We start from the raw sequence: 16,829 nt of genomic DNA, 5'->3' as shown, positions 1-16,829 counted from the left end.
GGCTACTTGTGCTGTGGACTAAGAAGGGCCTCAGCAGAGAAGCAGAGGGTATGGGATTCATGGTAGGAAGATGTCAGTGTGTATAGACAGGTTTGCAAGCTGCTGGAGAGCTAACAAGTGAGCCGGGGGCCATGGGCAGGGTCTCAATAGTGACTGTCATGTTCATTCCTTGCTCTCAGCAGATCCTCTCATGCCCATTCTGAGTTTGCTGTGTTCCTGACATTTCAGAGTTGTAACTGGCTGCAATCTCCAAAAATGACTGAAAATAGAAGAATGTATGAAACAAGTCACAATCTTCACTGCTGCAGCTGCTCCCAAGTCTATAATCTATACTCATCATCTCCCTCCTCTTCCACCTCTTCTAGATTTCCTGAATCCTCGGCTAGCACTTCCTCTAGTCATTGTTGCTTGCTCAGTGAATGACCAGACCTTCATCTCTGAGTGGCTGAGCCTTAATTATCTTGCCCTTGTCAGGACATGGTTGCTTCAATTGCTTCTCTGCTATTACCACCAGACGGAGAAGCACTAAGGGGGGCCCAGGTTAATCCCCCAAGTTCTAGACATCTTCCTCCCTGGGCCCATTATGTAGCAGCAACTCCAATTCTCCAAGATAACCAGTCAGTCATCCCTGACAGTACAGTACTCCCATTTTTGCCTGCTGATCTGTTAGTATGGAGATGCCCAAATCCTCAGGTGGTACTGTATTGATGCAGCGGAAAACTTACTGTCTCCCTGTGTACACACACCTGAGACCAAGGCTTCTAATCAGGAAAAGCCTACAGTTATAAGAATTAAAAACATAATTTCCACTAATGGGTCGAAGAGAGTGTTTACGTCAGTCCTACTTGTATCCTTTAATTACCATTCCTGTGTCTTCCAAATGCTGGGAAAACAGCACAGTGATTGCGTGTAGTGATCACTGGATCAACAAACATGCTCAAGGACAATGACCCAGACATGCAAGGTACAATTCCTAAGCTGATGCCTTTTTAAGTCTTTAAAGGATACTCTCTCGGACCCCCTCAAAGCCAACAGTCTTCTGATACAAAGGATCAGAGCATTATTCTCATGGGTAATTTTTTTTCTCTCTCTCAAGAATTCAAAGCAGTTCACCAAGTGGTAAGAAGTGCAAAGTATTCTTTTGGATAGGATGTCTCAACATATCCCTAGATCTTTGGGCCCCTTAAATATTCCCTGATGTGGCAGACTTCCAAAACTTTGTAGGGCTTATCTCTCATCCTTCTGCATGAAGTATATAAAACCAGTATACTTGCTTCTTCCTAAAAACCAAGTCCAATTATTATTCTGTCATTAATATAATGGGCCAGGATGATGTCCTATAGAATGCCAAGGTGATCAAGCTCACTGCAGACTATTTGTAATGGAAACGAGGAGCATTTAACAAATTCCTAGGACCAGGTAGTGAATGATAAAGAGAATGCATTCAACAAGTACCGCAGTCTTTGGCACTTAGCGTGAGACTATTGCAAAAGTAGTTTGCATTTACCGAGAAAGATAGATGTGCACATTCACTATTAGTACGAAGGATCTTGCCAAAGCAACCAGCTTACGTGCTCTTCATGTGGCTTTGCTTTCTTCCAGCATGGCAGCCTCAGGGTAGGTGGTCTTACGCAGTAGCTCAGTCCCACAGAGGCAAATGTCCCCAGGAACAAGGCAGACGCTGCATCACCTTGTATGACTCAGCCGTGAGAATCACACGGCATCACTTCTGTACATTATTGGTCAAAGCAAGTAAAGTCCAGTTTAGATTCAAGGGGATTGAAATTAGATTTCATCTCTTGGTAGAGGAATGACAAGTTTGCATGGTAGAAGAGCATTTGGGATGAGAGATATTGTTGCAGCCTTCTTTAGAAAATACAATCTGTCACATGTCTCACAGCAAGAATTGTGCCACCCTGTTCAGGCTATGCTGAGACTTTTTCATAGTTTTTGGAATAGAGGCAATGAGGCAGGCAGTAGCAGACCTTCAAGTGATCTTGGAGGTGTCTGCTTCAGAGGAGGACTGTGAAGAGTCTCCAGGCAATGGGAAGCTGTTCTCTTCAAGTAATGGGGTGCAGGCTATTTCGGCTAGCCTCGATGGTTCAGGGAATCTAGGGGTTCAAGGTTACCTAGCACATCTATCCAGATGCCTGCCTGCATCCCAGTAGTTTTTAAGGACCATTTCCTTCCTCTAGGGCTTTTTGCATGAGAGGCCTGCTTGGACTGTGCCTTCAATCTTTCTGTAGTTCTATTACTTTTCCAATGAACTCCTGAGTGTCATTTCTTAGAACAGCCTGCCCTTTGCTTGCAGGAAATGAGGATCCCTTTAGATCCTTCCAAGGAAACCTTTTGGCTTTCATTACTATGCTCTGAATGGATAGTTGGATGATGCAAACCTACCATTTTCCCCCAGTTCTTCTAGGGGGAACAAGACTATTCTTCAATTCCCATGATGATCACAACCCTGTATCTTTCAGGAGTTAGCATTGTTGCATAAGCTAAGCTTCTCCTCTCACTTTTCCCTCAACCAAATACACCAGGGGTCAAGTGTGGGTAATGAAATTCTTCAAAGTGCCAGGATTTGTCACCAACTTACTTACCACCATTAATGGGGTTTTGTTGCCTCCATACCACTGAGAATATACTTTCTATGGTCACTTCCAGTACCCATCACGTTAGTTTGAATTCCTCCAAAATCAGACCTTGAGACAAAGCTTTGGATACAGGAGTTTATCTTGGAGAGGATCCAGGTAGAACAAGTGAGTGAGTGTGAAAAGTGAGAGAGGTGAAAAAGAAACTTGAATTGGTGAATGGGTTTTTACTGAGGGCAACTTGGGCTCAATCCCATTTGGGATCTCTGAGGAATCAAGCAGAATGCCTTATAATAGTCCCACCTTATAATAGTCCCATCAAAGTATGAGACAGTTGCGTATTAATGCACTGATCCTCATTCTACATGGGTTAAGGGGTTTTCAGTCCCCAGCAATTCCAGGATACCTTGTGAGTTATCAGGCAAGCTCTTGTTGTACTGGAGGAAATCCTCAGTCAGAGAAGCAGAATGAGGCAGGTGCTTGACAGGGCAAGCTGTCAGCATGCTTAGGAAATGTTCACTGCAGCTGCAGGTCAACTCGGAGTCAAGGGGACGCGAGGAAAGGCATTAGGATAGTCTTCTACCTACTCGTCAGTAATTCACATGAAAAAAATCAGGAGGCAATCCTTGTTAAACACTGTGGACTGAACACATGCGTTTATCACAACTTCATCCTGAAGCCTCTCTGAAATGACTGAAAAGGAATAAAAACAATCTTATAAAACCTGGAAGGATAAAGAGAACAGAAGAGGCAACAGCAGACAAGAGCTAGCAACAAAATGTTGGAAGACAGAAGGCAGATGGGTGAGTGCTAACGAAGTTAACGGAGCAGCAAGAAAGTTTGCTTTGCTGTGGAAAATATCAAAAAGCAAATGAATACCTACTGTACAACCCTGGAAAGGCTCAGAAAGTGGAGATCATTGTTACTTCTGTAGAAAGGGATGCAACATGGGGCTGAAAAAAAAGGGTGGGACTGGAGATGACTCCTCAGAATCCTTCTCCTCTACTGTACGCCAACCAGCCCAGCAGGCAACTGGTTTAATTTCTAGGGAAATAGAGCCAGGGGTTTTCAGACTCAATGATACCATGTTTTGAAGAGGACAGGAGTAAGGCTGAAAAAGGATGATTGAGGTCAAGTCTACATGCCATATACTAGTTAGTGAGACTCCCACCCTGTTGCCCTCACTTGCATGTTAGGGCACTGGCAACTAGATTTATATTTCCTAGCCAGGGAATTGGAAGATTCCCCTCTGACAAAACTAACTGATTGAAGAAAAGACTTATACATTGACTTTTTGAAGTCTCCCAATGAAATGGCCAGGTGCCTGACTGACTGCTCTACAGTAAACAGTAGCAATTGACAAACACTGTAAATACACACAAAGCTTCCCATTCGCTTTTTAAGTACCTCACTGTTAAGTATGAACAATCAAGTATCATCAGATGTATGAGGGAAGTCTCTAACATAAACTATTAAAGATTGAAGTAAACAAATTAACGAAGGCAACTTGGAGTAACAGTGCAATGAAAAGAATACTTAAACACATTATTAATGACCTTAAAAAATAAAATAAAATGTTACATCCACAAAATAAGAATATGTGGTTACATGAAAAAAAGAAAGATTTAGAGCATAAGAAATCATTCTTGGTAAATGAATATAGGTAGCAGAAATAATAGATTCAATAAAAGGGCTGGAAGATAAGTCTTCAAGAAACTAAGCAAAAGGACAAAGAGAAGGAAAAATGGAAGAGCCAACTAAATTAGCAAGTTGAACTCGGAGACCTATCACTTACTAATAGGACTGTAAGAAAGAGAAAATGTGGAAAACAGAGGGGAGAAATTATAAAAGAAATAATTCAAAAACTTCCCTAGAACAGAAGGCTATGATACTCCAGATTCATAGGCTCATGAGAACAGTTCAACGAGTGAAAACTTCGAGGTTGTCATCACTCTCTCCAATATGCCCTCGTAGATGCTGTCATGGAATTCCTGCTAACTGAACATGCTCTCAGTGCCTTGACTTCCTTTCCTCCAATTATTTAATTTCCATCCTTTCTTCAACCAACCTCTTCCCATTGCTCAGATCCTAGACCTTATCATTACCAATGACTGCACTGACATTAACTTGATAATCTCAATTTCATGCTTTCCATGTTCTGACTATAACCACCTATTTTTCCTCTTAGGTTGGTGCAAAAGTAATGGCAAAAACTGCAATTACTTTTGCACCAACCTAATAGTTTAATCCCACTATCATCCTAACTCATAAAATATTTCTGTTCCTTTGGGACTGAGTATCAGTTACTCTGATGCCACCAGCTTTTCACTGCCCCACACTCAGCTCACGTCCTTACTCTGTGTAGATTCTACAGTCCATCAGTATAAATTCCCTTGCATATGCTTTCAGCTCTCTTGCCTGTCTCTCCTTTCACTGCATTTTCTTGAAAAGGACCCAATCCTTGTTTAATTCAATTCCTCACACATGATGTTTGCACATGCATACAGCTTAACATGGCTGGAGAAAATCCGCATCCATATCAGGTGGTCCTGATAAACTCATTATCACTCACCTCCAGCCAGATTTTTGTGCTACCCAGCAATCCCACTACATCTTCCTAGTCTGTTTACTGCCCCGTTCTCCTTGTTTAGTTCCTCTCCCTTCCTAAATACCTATTTTGTATCTTTTCCTACAGTATCTCCTTTCCTTCCCTCACTTCAAGTTCATGCCCTTACCTCCAAATTCACTAAGAAAATGAAAATAGCCTGAAAACACCCCTGCTCATTCCCACTGCCACATTCGCTTGTGTCTGATAGTGTACCCTGCCTGCTACAGTACACACATGTTCCATCCCCTGAGCTAAGACAATCCCTCTACTTATAGTCTTAGTTCCTTCCCCTTCCTTGAAAGTTTTAGTACTTGTAACTGTCTCTTCTTTTTCCCTCTTTTATCACTCCTCTCTTGTATCAGTCTCACCAGCAAGCAAATGTGCTATAATATCTTCCATTGGAAAAATGAATATCTTTTCTTTATATCATATCTCTAATCCCCTTTAAAGGATTGACTATAGATTCACCATCTCTAAGACCACTCTGCCACTTCCCTTTGAACTCACTTCAGTCATTTTTCACTCTCACTGGTAGAGCTAGTCAAAATCACTGATGACCATCATGTTGCTAAATCTCAGTCCTTATCTTACTTAACCAGTCAACAGTTGATCACTCCCTTCTCCTTGAGAAGGTCTCCTGGCTTACTTTCTACCTCCCTGACTACAGTTTCTCAATCTCCTTCATGGATTTTTCTCTGATCCCTGGTCTTTAATATATGGGCACATCTCAGATCTCAACCCTCAGACCTTTCCTTTTTCCATGTTCACTACCTCCTCTGCCATCTCACTCTTCCGTTGTGTTTATAGGCTTATTGCTTCAGAGCTTATACATCTAGCCAATACCGCTCTCCTTAACCCCAGACTCCCATACCCAGCTACCTGTTTGGGATTTCCATGCAGAGTCTAACAGGTATCTCAAACTGCAGTGTTCAAAACTGCTACTGCTCGTTCCACAGATGTCTCCATTTCAGCAGCTCTTTCCTTCTATTTGTTCAGGATGAAAATACTGGTGTCATATTTAACTCCTCTCTGCCTTTATCTTACATCATCATCATATGCTGTACAATCATTGGCATATCCTATTGGTTCCACATTCAAAAAATAAGCAGAAACTGAACATTTTTCAACATTTTCAATCTCACTGCCTGGAATCCCACTAGTTGGGTATAAGCCCATTATCACTTGCTTGACTTACTGCAATCACCTCCTAACTGGTGTCCATCCTGCTGCCTTAGCCCACTAGTTTATTCTCAACACAGCAGCCAGTCTGATGCTTTAAACATGTAATTTAGATCGTGACACTTCTCTGCTCAAAACTCTTCATTTCCTCCCTAGCTTATTCAGGATAAAAGCCAGATGCTTATAAAAACCTCCAAATCCTGACATGATCTGGCCACAGACTACCTCTTGCAATCCACATCTTACCTCTCCTTCTCTCACAAACCCTGCTCCAGCTTCACCAGGACATCTGTTCCTTCACAATGGCAGGTTTGCTCTTGACCCACCCCAGGCTCTTTGTACTGGACATCCATGATCTGGAGTGTTCTTCCCTCAGCAGCCTGTTCCTTTACTTCCCTGAGGTCTTTTCTTATACTTCAAGTAAGGAAATAAAATAGCAGTGTCTTTAAAATTTTTTATGGAAAATATTTCCAATCTATAATTCTCTTTATATTTAGATTATCAATCAAGTTTGAGGGTAGAAATTGCATTTTATAGCATGCAAGGTCTCTGCAAATTTCCTTTCAATTTCTTTTTCAGGAAGCTCCTAGAGGATGTGCTCAACCAACATGAAACAATAACCCAAGAAAGAGGAAACGGGCATCCAACACGGAAGAGAGGCAAGGGGAATTCCCAGCGTGATGGTGACAGGAAGTCCTTGGGCCATAGCTGTGCAGCCAACCTAGCAGGAGGACAGCAGGTGCCAGGAGGAAGGTAGTCAAGGGAAAAGAATGACACAGAGAGATTGCCTGATGCATCTGATTATATTAAGGAGACTGATGCAATTGTATGGAGTTTGGGGCTGACACATTAGAGTCACATAGAAAAGCAGTGGGGTGATTTTCTGTAGGAAACAAAACGATTAGCCAGGAAAATAAAAAATATGATCATAGTGTTCTACATGTCCCAACCTAACAATATTTTCATGGTCATAAAAATGACTTCAACCACAATTTCATAATAACTGTATTGGGACCACGTAAGGAATACAGAGGCTCCTTGATTTATGATAGGGTTATGTCCCAATAAAACCATTGTAAGTAGAAAATATTATAAGTCAAAAAATGCATTTAATATACCTAACCCACCAGGCATCATAGCTTATTCTAGCCTGGCCTACCTTAAACGTGCTCAGAACACCTACATTAGCCTACAGTTGGGAAAATTACCTAGCACAAAGCTTATTTTATAATAAAGTGATGAATTTCTCATGTAATCTATTGAATATTGTGCTGAATGTGAAAAACAGAATGATTGTATGGGTACTTAAAGGGTGGTTTCTACTGAAATGTGTATTGCTTTCACACCATCATAAAGCAAAACAATTTAAAGTCAAACCATAATACTCTGGGCATCATCTGTATGGTGTACAAGGGGGAGGGAGAAGGAAGAAAGCTGGAGACTCCACTTCCAGATTAGGAAGCTAATACATTCTGTCTAAAAGCTTGAAGATGAAGACATAGCAATGCAATAGTGTTATTTAAGAATATGAAGGTAAATACAGAAGTGATGGCTGAAAGATTTGAAATGCTCCCTCTGGGAACAGAAATCAGGATAGAGAGGGGCCTTTTGTCTCTTTTAAATTAAAAGACATAGTGATTGACTTTTGTAAACCAAATACATGAATTTCTTTGCTAAAATTAAAATAAAATCAGACATAAATAGAAAGATAAGCTCCCCAAACCACAATAAAAAATAAAGTCATGAATCATACTTAATATAACTGATATGTAAGTGGTATAAATTGTTCATAGAGAAAAAACAAGGAAATATTATTTTCAATGTGTTATAACTCTGTGAACAACCACTAATGTGTTCTACTTATATTTCTTCTTCCTTCCTCCCTCCCTCCCTCCTTTCTTTCCCTCTCCTTCCTTCCTTTCCCTCTCTCCCTCCCAACCTCCCTCCCCCCCACCCCACACAGGGCCTTGCTCTGTCACCCAGGCTGGAGCTCAGTGGCATCATCATAGCTCACTGCAGTCTCAACCTCCCAGGCTTAAGCAATCCTTGTCCCTCAGCCCTCTATCTGGAACCACAGGTATGCATTACCACACCCAGAGAATTTTTAAATTATTATTATTATTATTTGGTAGAGATAGGATCTCCTTATGTTGCCCAGGCTAGTCTTGAACTCCTGGGCTCAAATAATCAGTCCTCCTCAGCCTCCCAAAGTGGTGGGATTACAGTGTGAGTCAACGTGCCTGGCCTCTCTTTTCTTCTAGGAAGTGCATCCCCTTTATTTTACAGATTTTCTCCTTTCTCATTTGGGTTTATCTGTGGCAGTATACCATCTCCTATACATAGGGGTTGGCATATGATCCTATCAAGCCAGTCTGAGCCCTGTCTTGAAAGTTTTTGAATTGAATAGAGGAAGGAAGCTTTGTGAATGCAACCCCAGAGCTGTCAGCAGGTGTGTCTTCTGTGTGAAAAATCCTGTCTGCAGTAGATAGTAGGCAACAATGACTCAGACCCAGAAATCTGTGGAAGAAATAAAGAACAAACTTGAGAGTGGGAGAGAAATTAAGAACTGACAGCATTCAACTTTCTGGTTCTGGTTGTCCCCAGCTACTTCCTTGCATTTCTAGCTCACCAGCCAAGAAGCCCTCCTTTTTTGGTCACGCTGTTTCAGGTTGCATTTATAGCAACTTCTAAAAGCACAGTGTACATGGGTGTCAAAGGCAGCACTACAACACACCTTTATGTTCTCCTACTAAGTGTGGGGCACTAAATGCTTGACACTGGGGCCATCCTCAAGGAATTTGAGGAATCAGGACACAAAGACAATCAGAGCCTGAGGAGCCTCAAGTGCAAGAGGAGCCATGTAAATAATCAGAGGGAGGAACAATAATGGACGAGTAGGGAACCAGATTAGGAAAGGAGGTGGCCCTGGAAAGGGGAGGAGAGAAAAAGGAAGTGTATTCTAGGCAGGGAGACAATGAGAGCTGGGGTTGCAAACTCAAAAGCTTACTAGTGCTGCAGGGCAGGGTGGCTCATACTTATAGTCCCAGCTACTTAGAAGGCGGAGGGGGATGATGGCTTGAGCCCAGGAGTTCGAGGCTGTAGTGGACTATAATTGCCCCACTGCACTCCAGCCCAGGCAACAGAGTGAGACCCTGTCTCCAAAAAAAGAAAAAAGAAGAAATTTAAATGCTTACTAGGGCCATGCATCAATGAGTCAGGCTAGGGTGGTTGTGGGGAGCCCATGTTCCATTTGCAAAGGTCTCCTGTGCCCAACAATGAATGGTGCCAGGAGAGGGCCCAGTCTTATCAGGTCCTCCAATTTCTTGGGAAAAGTGAGAAATCTAAATTTTGTTGTGAAATTGGTGATGTTTAAATGTTGACAACAATTTGTAAAAATCAAAACACTACGTGAGCCAAACATACCATGTCTATTGGCTGGCTCTGGGTAGTGGTCCTTCGGTGAAAGACTGATGCTATAAGCAAAGGCAGGGTGGAGGAAACGTGATTGTGTTTCTAAAAAGGAGACTGGGAGCAGACGGTTGTATGGAAGAATAGTAGAAAAGTTTGAAGAGTTAGATGGGGGCTTCAAGCCCTGTTAACAGGTTATTCAAGAGACATGTGTGCAGAGAAATATTTTAGGAAGATATATTTGGTAGCTGGGTGAAGGATGAGTCAGACATGGAAAAGACTAGAATACTGTTTTATTTAAAGACATGATTTTAAGGGTTTGGTACTTTTGTGGTTTTTTTAAACTGTAAAATGGGGTCAAAGTTATTCTCATGTAAAACTGTAAGGTTTTTCTCCTTCAAGCCTGAAGCAGAACTGATCTTTCTGTTACCTCCTGACAGAGCAATATTGGAATGACAGGGGACTCAGTGGGGAGATGGAAGGGAAGGCTTACATCATGTAACACCTGGAGTAGAGTCTAATCACATTCCTCCTGGACATTGTTATACTCTCCCCAAAGTCCCTCTTTGATCTCCATCCAATGAATCTCCTTCTTTCTCAACCCTGAACCCCACCATCACTACCTATTTAATCCTCCCCAACAGTGGAGTTGTGGCAGCCGTGGAGCTGAGCCATGTAAATGTCCCTTCCAAAGTAAATCTGCCATGAGTTCAGCCAGCCTTCAGTCTCCAGGTGCAGTACCTTGGGATTTGCCATAGGGTGCACACTGAGGTCACGCTCTCCATAGGCTGTTCCCAGCCAATAATTGAACAGGTAGGGATACTAGAGCGCATCATATTTGCCCAACATGGGACTCTTCTAATGATCAATATTTACTCTGAGATTCCCCTTTGTACTGGCGGATTTTCTCAGACTGTACTTCAGTTTGGAGCCTCTTCTTACCCAACCCTCCTTCCTTCCTCATTTCCTTTCACAGACGTTAGAGCTACATCATGGTCTGAAGATTTGTACTGTCTACTTCTGCTCCCTCATCCCTTTACCTTTCACAGGTGTTTTGCCCAATAAATCTTTTTCCCTTCTAATTCCATCTCATCATCTGCTTCCCGGAGGACTGAACCGATGCATCTGGATCCATGATTAATCCAAGAAGGCAGGTAGGTAGTCAAAGGGGTTTGGGAACTGGATCGCTCACTTTCTGGCTAGCAAGGAAGAGCTCCTGTAGAATGGAATGTGGGGCATGGATAATCTTTGGCACAAGATGGTGGCCTAACTGCTAACCTTTCATTGGCGGTGATTTGGGAAAGCAGGCCTCCAAAAATTATGAGGGGAACAGTGTGTACAAGGGCAATGTACTTGATGGAATTTTACTAATTTGTTTTATGCCTTGCAAAGAGATTATGACAAATGAACACTAAAAACTACGTGTGAAAAACAAAAAGCTGGCCGGGCGCAGTGGCTCATGTCGGTAATCCCAACACTTTGAGAGGCCAAGGCGGGCGGATCACGAGGTCAAGAGATCGAGACCATCATGGCCAACATGGTGAAACCCCGTGTCTACTAAAAATACAAAAAAATTAGCTGGGCGTGGTGATGTGTGGCTGTAGTCCCAGCTACTTGGGAGGCTGAAGCAGGAGAATTGCTTGAACCCGGGAAGTGGAGGTTGCAGTGAGCTGAGGTTGTGCCACTGCACTCCAGCCTGGCTCCTGGTGACAGAGTGAGACTCTGTCTCAAAAAAAAGAAAAAGAAAAAAAAGCCATTTTAAAAAATGGAGAAAAGACCTGACAGGTGCAAAATATTGGGAGGAGACTTGAATATCTCCTGAACAAGAGATATGGATGGCAAATAGGCACATGGAAAGATGGTCAATATCATGAATTATTAGAAAATCATGAAATCAGAATAGAACATCATCATATATTTATTATAGTTTTGATGGCTAAAATTAAAACTACAAATAGCACCAAGTCCTGACAAAAATGTGTAACAATGTAACTCTCATAGATCACTTGTGGGAGGGCAAAATGGTACAGCCATTTTGTCAAAGAGTTCAGCAGTATTTTTAAATGAACTGAAACACACACATTATCATGTAACCCAACAATCCCTTTCCTGGCTATTTACTCAGGATAAATGAAAGCATGGCTTCACACAAAGACCTGAATGTAAAAATTTATACAAGTTTTATTCATAATTACCCCAAACTGGAACAACCGAAATGTCCACCTAATGGGGAATGGATAAACAAACTGTGATGCATTTATACATTGGAACACTATTAAAAACAAAAGAGAATGAACTACTGATGCATGCAGTAACGTGAGTGAATCTCAAATGTGTTGAAATGAAAAGAGTCGGGTGCAAAAGACCTCATGAATAATTTCATCTATGTAATACTCTTAAAAAGTCACAGGGACAGAAATCACATCAGTGGTTGCCAGGGGCTGGGGTTGGCGAGATTGATTACAAAGGGGCATCATGAAGGAATTTTTACGGTGATGCTTATGTTCCATATCTCAACTGTGGTGGTTGTTACACTAATAAATACATTTTTCAAAAACTGATCAAACTAAACATCTAAATTTTTACTATGTGTAGATTTTATCTTAATAGACCTGAGTTTAAAAAATAAGTATGAAAGACAAAGATTCTTTTTGGTAGCTTTCAAAGCATCCCTTATCTTCAGCAGTGCAGAGTGGATATAGCTGAGGTGTAAAGTCAACACTTAATAGAGTTGCCGACCTACAAAGATAATGAATGGTCAGGCAAGGCAGGTCTACTATGCTAAGGTCCAGGCCCTAGTTGAGAAAAGCTGGGACCCTAAAACATGGAATAAGGACATCTTGGTGAAGGAACCCTGAACACTGTGACTGTGCAAACTCCCAAGCCATTAGAGGCTGCAGAAGTGGCCCATTCCTGACAAGTTTAGAGCTTTGCCGGGGAAGGAGGACACTGCAGAGGCCCTTTTCTTCAGTACAAGTGTCTCCTCAGCTTCCTACTTCTTCTCCTGGTGCCAGATGGACACACAGGGTTAAACTCAAGCACACCACTTCTGAGGACATGCTATGCCTGATAAGGGAAGAAAAAGATTACATCCCAAAAAGGTGGGAAGAATTAGCCACTATGGACTGGCAGAAGCCAAGGGAAGTACTCCTGGGATTTGATGTTGAGGGTGTTTGATCAAAGAGGCCAGAACATAAGAATGGAAAAGCAAGACTTCATAGTCTTGGGACACTAGGTTGGGACATTTGATTTAACACCCTGTTGAGGATCTTAGGAGATAGGCAAATTTATGGCTGGGTGGTTCTTGGAAACAGGATGAAAGTGATGACCCTACCAGAAAGCATTTTCCAAGGAAGAGGCATTGAATAAGCAAGCAGACAAAAATGACCTGGGCAGCCAATGTTATCAGGCCTTTGCACTGGCTACCCTAGAATTAGCACAATCTGCACATGAATGAAGCTGCCATGGAAGCAGAGATGGGTCCAAAAGCATGAACTCCCATGATCTAGCTATTGCTGCCTCCAAATGTCCTATCTTCCAACCATAGATACCAATGCTGATCCTGCAATATGGTGCCATATCTTGAGGAAACCAAATTGCCACTTGGTGGCAAGTTGACTACATTGAGTCCCTTTCATCATCGGAGGGCCAGTGATTCTCATTAGAATAGGTAGCTATACTGGTAAAAGTTTACATTTCTTGCCTTCAGAACCTCAGCCTTCTAGGCTTCCTATTTGGGAGTTTATGGAATTTCTGATTCACAGACCTGGAGTTCCATATAACGTAACCTCTAACAGGAGACCCACTTTACACTAAAGGAAGCCCATAACCATAGGCCCAACTCATTGTACCACAAACCACATTGTCCAGAAGCAGCCAGCCTCAAAGAGCCCTGGAATAACCTTCTTTTTTTCTTTTTCTTTCTTTTTTTTTTATTTTTTGATACAGAGTATCACTCTTGTTGCCCAGGCTGGAGTGCAATGGTGTGATCTCAGCTCATAGCAACCTCTGCCTCCTGGGTTCGAGTGATTCTGCTGCCTCAGCTTCCCAAGTAGCTGGGATTACAGGCATGTGCCACCATACCCAGCTAATTTTTTTTTTTTTTGTATTTTTAATAAAAATGGGGTTTCTCCATGTTGGTCAGGCTGGTCTCAAACTTCCTACCTCAGGTGATCAGCCCTCCCTGGCCTCCCAAAGTGCTGGGATTACAGGCATCAGCCACCACACCTGGCCTGGAATAACCTTCTAATGACCCAACTTCAGTGCCAGCACAGACACAATATTCTGTAAGAGTGGGTATCCCCCTCCAGGATGCAGCATATGCACTGATCCAGAGACTTGTGGAGGTCTGTCCTTGGGTATGGAGCTGTGTCTCCAATGAGAAGAATGCATGGACCCAGGAACCAAGGGGCAGGAGTACCTTCCTTTCTACCATCTTCTCATCCATTCCAATAACTCACAGGAGTCATTTCACTTCCTGGCTGCACAATGGTGGTAGCTGTAGGGTTAGAGCTCCTGGTCCTCAAAGTGAGTGCATTCTAGCCAGGGAGAAAACCAGAGTTTCATTGAACACAAAGTTAAGGCAGCCTTCCAGGGCTTCTTGGGCTCTTTGTGTCCAGAGACCAGCAAGTTAGAAGAGAAGTGACCATCCTGGCAGCAGTAATTGATCTTGATCAGCAAGAGGAGGTAGGAACATTTTTATATAATAGGCTGAGGCATTGAGTACATACGAGACTCAAGGTGACCTACTTGGGTGCCTCTTAGTAGTTCCATGCCCACTTATACTGTGAAGGGACCCCCTTGTATAGCAACTTTGGACAGAGATCACTCAGGGCTCAGCCCCTGCAGTAATGTGGTCTGGAACACATCATCAAGTAAGCATCCAAGACTTGCAGAAATAATAGCCAAGCGTAAAGGGCAGTTGGAATAAATAGTGGAGAAGAGAGAAAATGAGTGCCAGTTGCAACTCCAAAACTAACCGCAGTGACGGGGGCTGAGGTTCATCTGACCTCCCTCTTCTGAGCTGCTCCCCAGGAAGCAAAGCTCACAGTAACTGTGGAGGAGCCGCCCCGGATCATGCATGAAGTAGCTCACACAGTGTCAACTGCAGTGGTCCTGGATTTGTGCCATTCAAATCTCCCTTGAAGAGAGAGCCTGTTGCAAGGAGTGTAGTTAGCCGACAGCCTCCAGCGGCAGGGCCTTCTGGATCCTGTGCAACATGCACACATACTCACACACTGAAACCATGCTCTCTTAAAAGATGGAGCATGGGGGAGATACTAGAGCCTGGCCATTCCTGCCCAACGCAGGACTTGTCTCACAGGACTCCTTGCTCTGTGGATCCTTCTTGAGCAGGCTGACTTTCTGAGAGCTGTACCACACCAAGAGGGTGAGGGTAGGCTCTTCCTCACTCTTCTCTCCTTCCTTCTCACAGTCTGAAGAGTTTCCCTGCCTGCTCTTGCTCCTTTGGTCCTTTATCTTTCACAGAAACTTCCTTCAATAAACCTGCTGTAGTTTTAATTCTTTTTTTTTTTTTTTTAGGATGAAATCTCGCCCTGTTCCCCAGGATGGAGTGCAACGGCGCGATCTCAGCTCACTGCAGCCTCTGCCTCCCGGGTTCAAGCAATTCTCCTGTCTCAGCCTTCCGAGTAGCTGGGATTACAGGCGCCTGCCACCACGTCCGGCTACAAATTCTTGTATTTTTAGTAGAAACAAGGTTTCACTGTGTTGGCTAGGCTGGTCTCGAATTCCTGACCTCAGGTGATCCACCCTCCTCGGCCTCCCCAAATTACTGGGATTACTGGCATGAGCCACAGCACCTAGCCGTGTTTTTAATTCTATCTTGACCTCTGCTTCCTAGAGGGAGAAGCACCCAGAGGGACAATTACCCTTTCTTATGCCTGATCCTAATGGGAGCACAGCTTCTGTGCCAGCAGCCACACAATGAAACTGACCTCTCTCCTGCAGTGATGGTTCTGATTACGTTACTAAAATTCAAAGCAAAATTTAATACTTTTTTTCCACATTGTAATGCCAAGAACACTTAAATTATTAAAAATTGGGGGAAATCAATTTACAGAAATAGAATTATTTATATTTTAGCAAAGCACTATCCCACAAAGTGAGTGCATACATAATACATCTGCTCAAGAACTTTCCAAAAGATTCCCAATCAGGTTTTCATCTATTTCTTCAGATCTTACCAAGTTTTGCTATTTCCACAACTCCTTATTCTAAAACTTACAAGTACATTTTTCAGCCTTATAACATGTTAAGAAAATTTCACATTTTCATCTACTGAAAAGGAAACTACCGTTATATAAAAGATGAATAAGCTGACAGTTTTGGAGGGGCCTGCATCATTATATTTAAATGGTTTCAAGTGTTTTAATTTCATCCACCATCAGATTTTATGCAAATAGAAAGTAAGGTCTGTGCCTTTTATTTCGTGTGTCTCTCTGGGCTCCAGGAACTCTGCCTGTGCTAAATAAGTTCTCAATAAACAGCTAGTTTATTTAATCTCTCCCCATCCTCTCCTTTCTTCTACCACCACTCTAGGAGAATGGCCATGATACCTCTCAAGGCCAATTCATTTTTTCCCTTGTTTTACTTTTCCCAATATGCCTAAATATTTTAAATTATTATTTTTAATTATACCAGAAAGTCTGCTTATTTTACAAAGTGAAATAGATTCAAATATACGTAAGAACAGCATTAATAACCTTCTTCCAGTCCCTTCTATCCTCACCCCTTAAATAAGCAATGGTAACAGCTTGATGCACCTTAGTCCATATCTTTTCTTATGCTCACATGGACCTGTAAAAATTGGCATGTTCATGTGTAGTATGTTTTTTAATTGATAAAAAATCACACTTAAGCAATGCAGTTTTTTCATCTCTCTGTCTCAGGAAGTGAAACTCTGGCTCAATAATTTTGAAACAACATCACATTCCAAGTTATTGGTAAAACCACCATTTATTCAGTTTGCTTATTACTGAGGTCTAATAACATTGAGTATATTCTCATAATTTTTTTTTTTTTTT

The 16,829-nt window shown here is 42.3% G+C and overlaps 1 long non-coding RNA gene across 1 annotated transcript; it reads right to left on the bottom strand.

Annotated features, from left to right (window-relative positions):
• Positions 1-1,488: 1,488 nt before the first annotated feature.
• LOC144581863 (uncharacterized) lies at positions 1,489-6,294 on the bottom strand. Its single transcript, XR_013533280.1, has 3 exons — positions 6,079-6,294; positions 3,475-3,544; positions 1,489-3,284 (listed from the first exon to the last, which is right to left on the bottom strand). It is a non-coding gene; the product is annotated as an uncharacterized LOC144581863 (long non-coding RNA).
• Positions 6,295-16,829: the final 10,535 nt, after the last annotated feature.

This window comes from Callithrix jacchus, chromosome 3 (assembly GCF_049354715.1).
Source record: "Callithrix jacchus isolate 240 chromosome 3, calJac240_pri, whole genome shotgun sequence".
Taxonomy (NCBI): Eukaryota; Metazoa; Chordata; class Mammalia; order Primates; family Cebidae; genus Callithrix; species Callithrix jacchus.
This window is presented reverse-complemented; position numbering and strand designations above follow the sequence as displayed.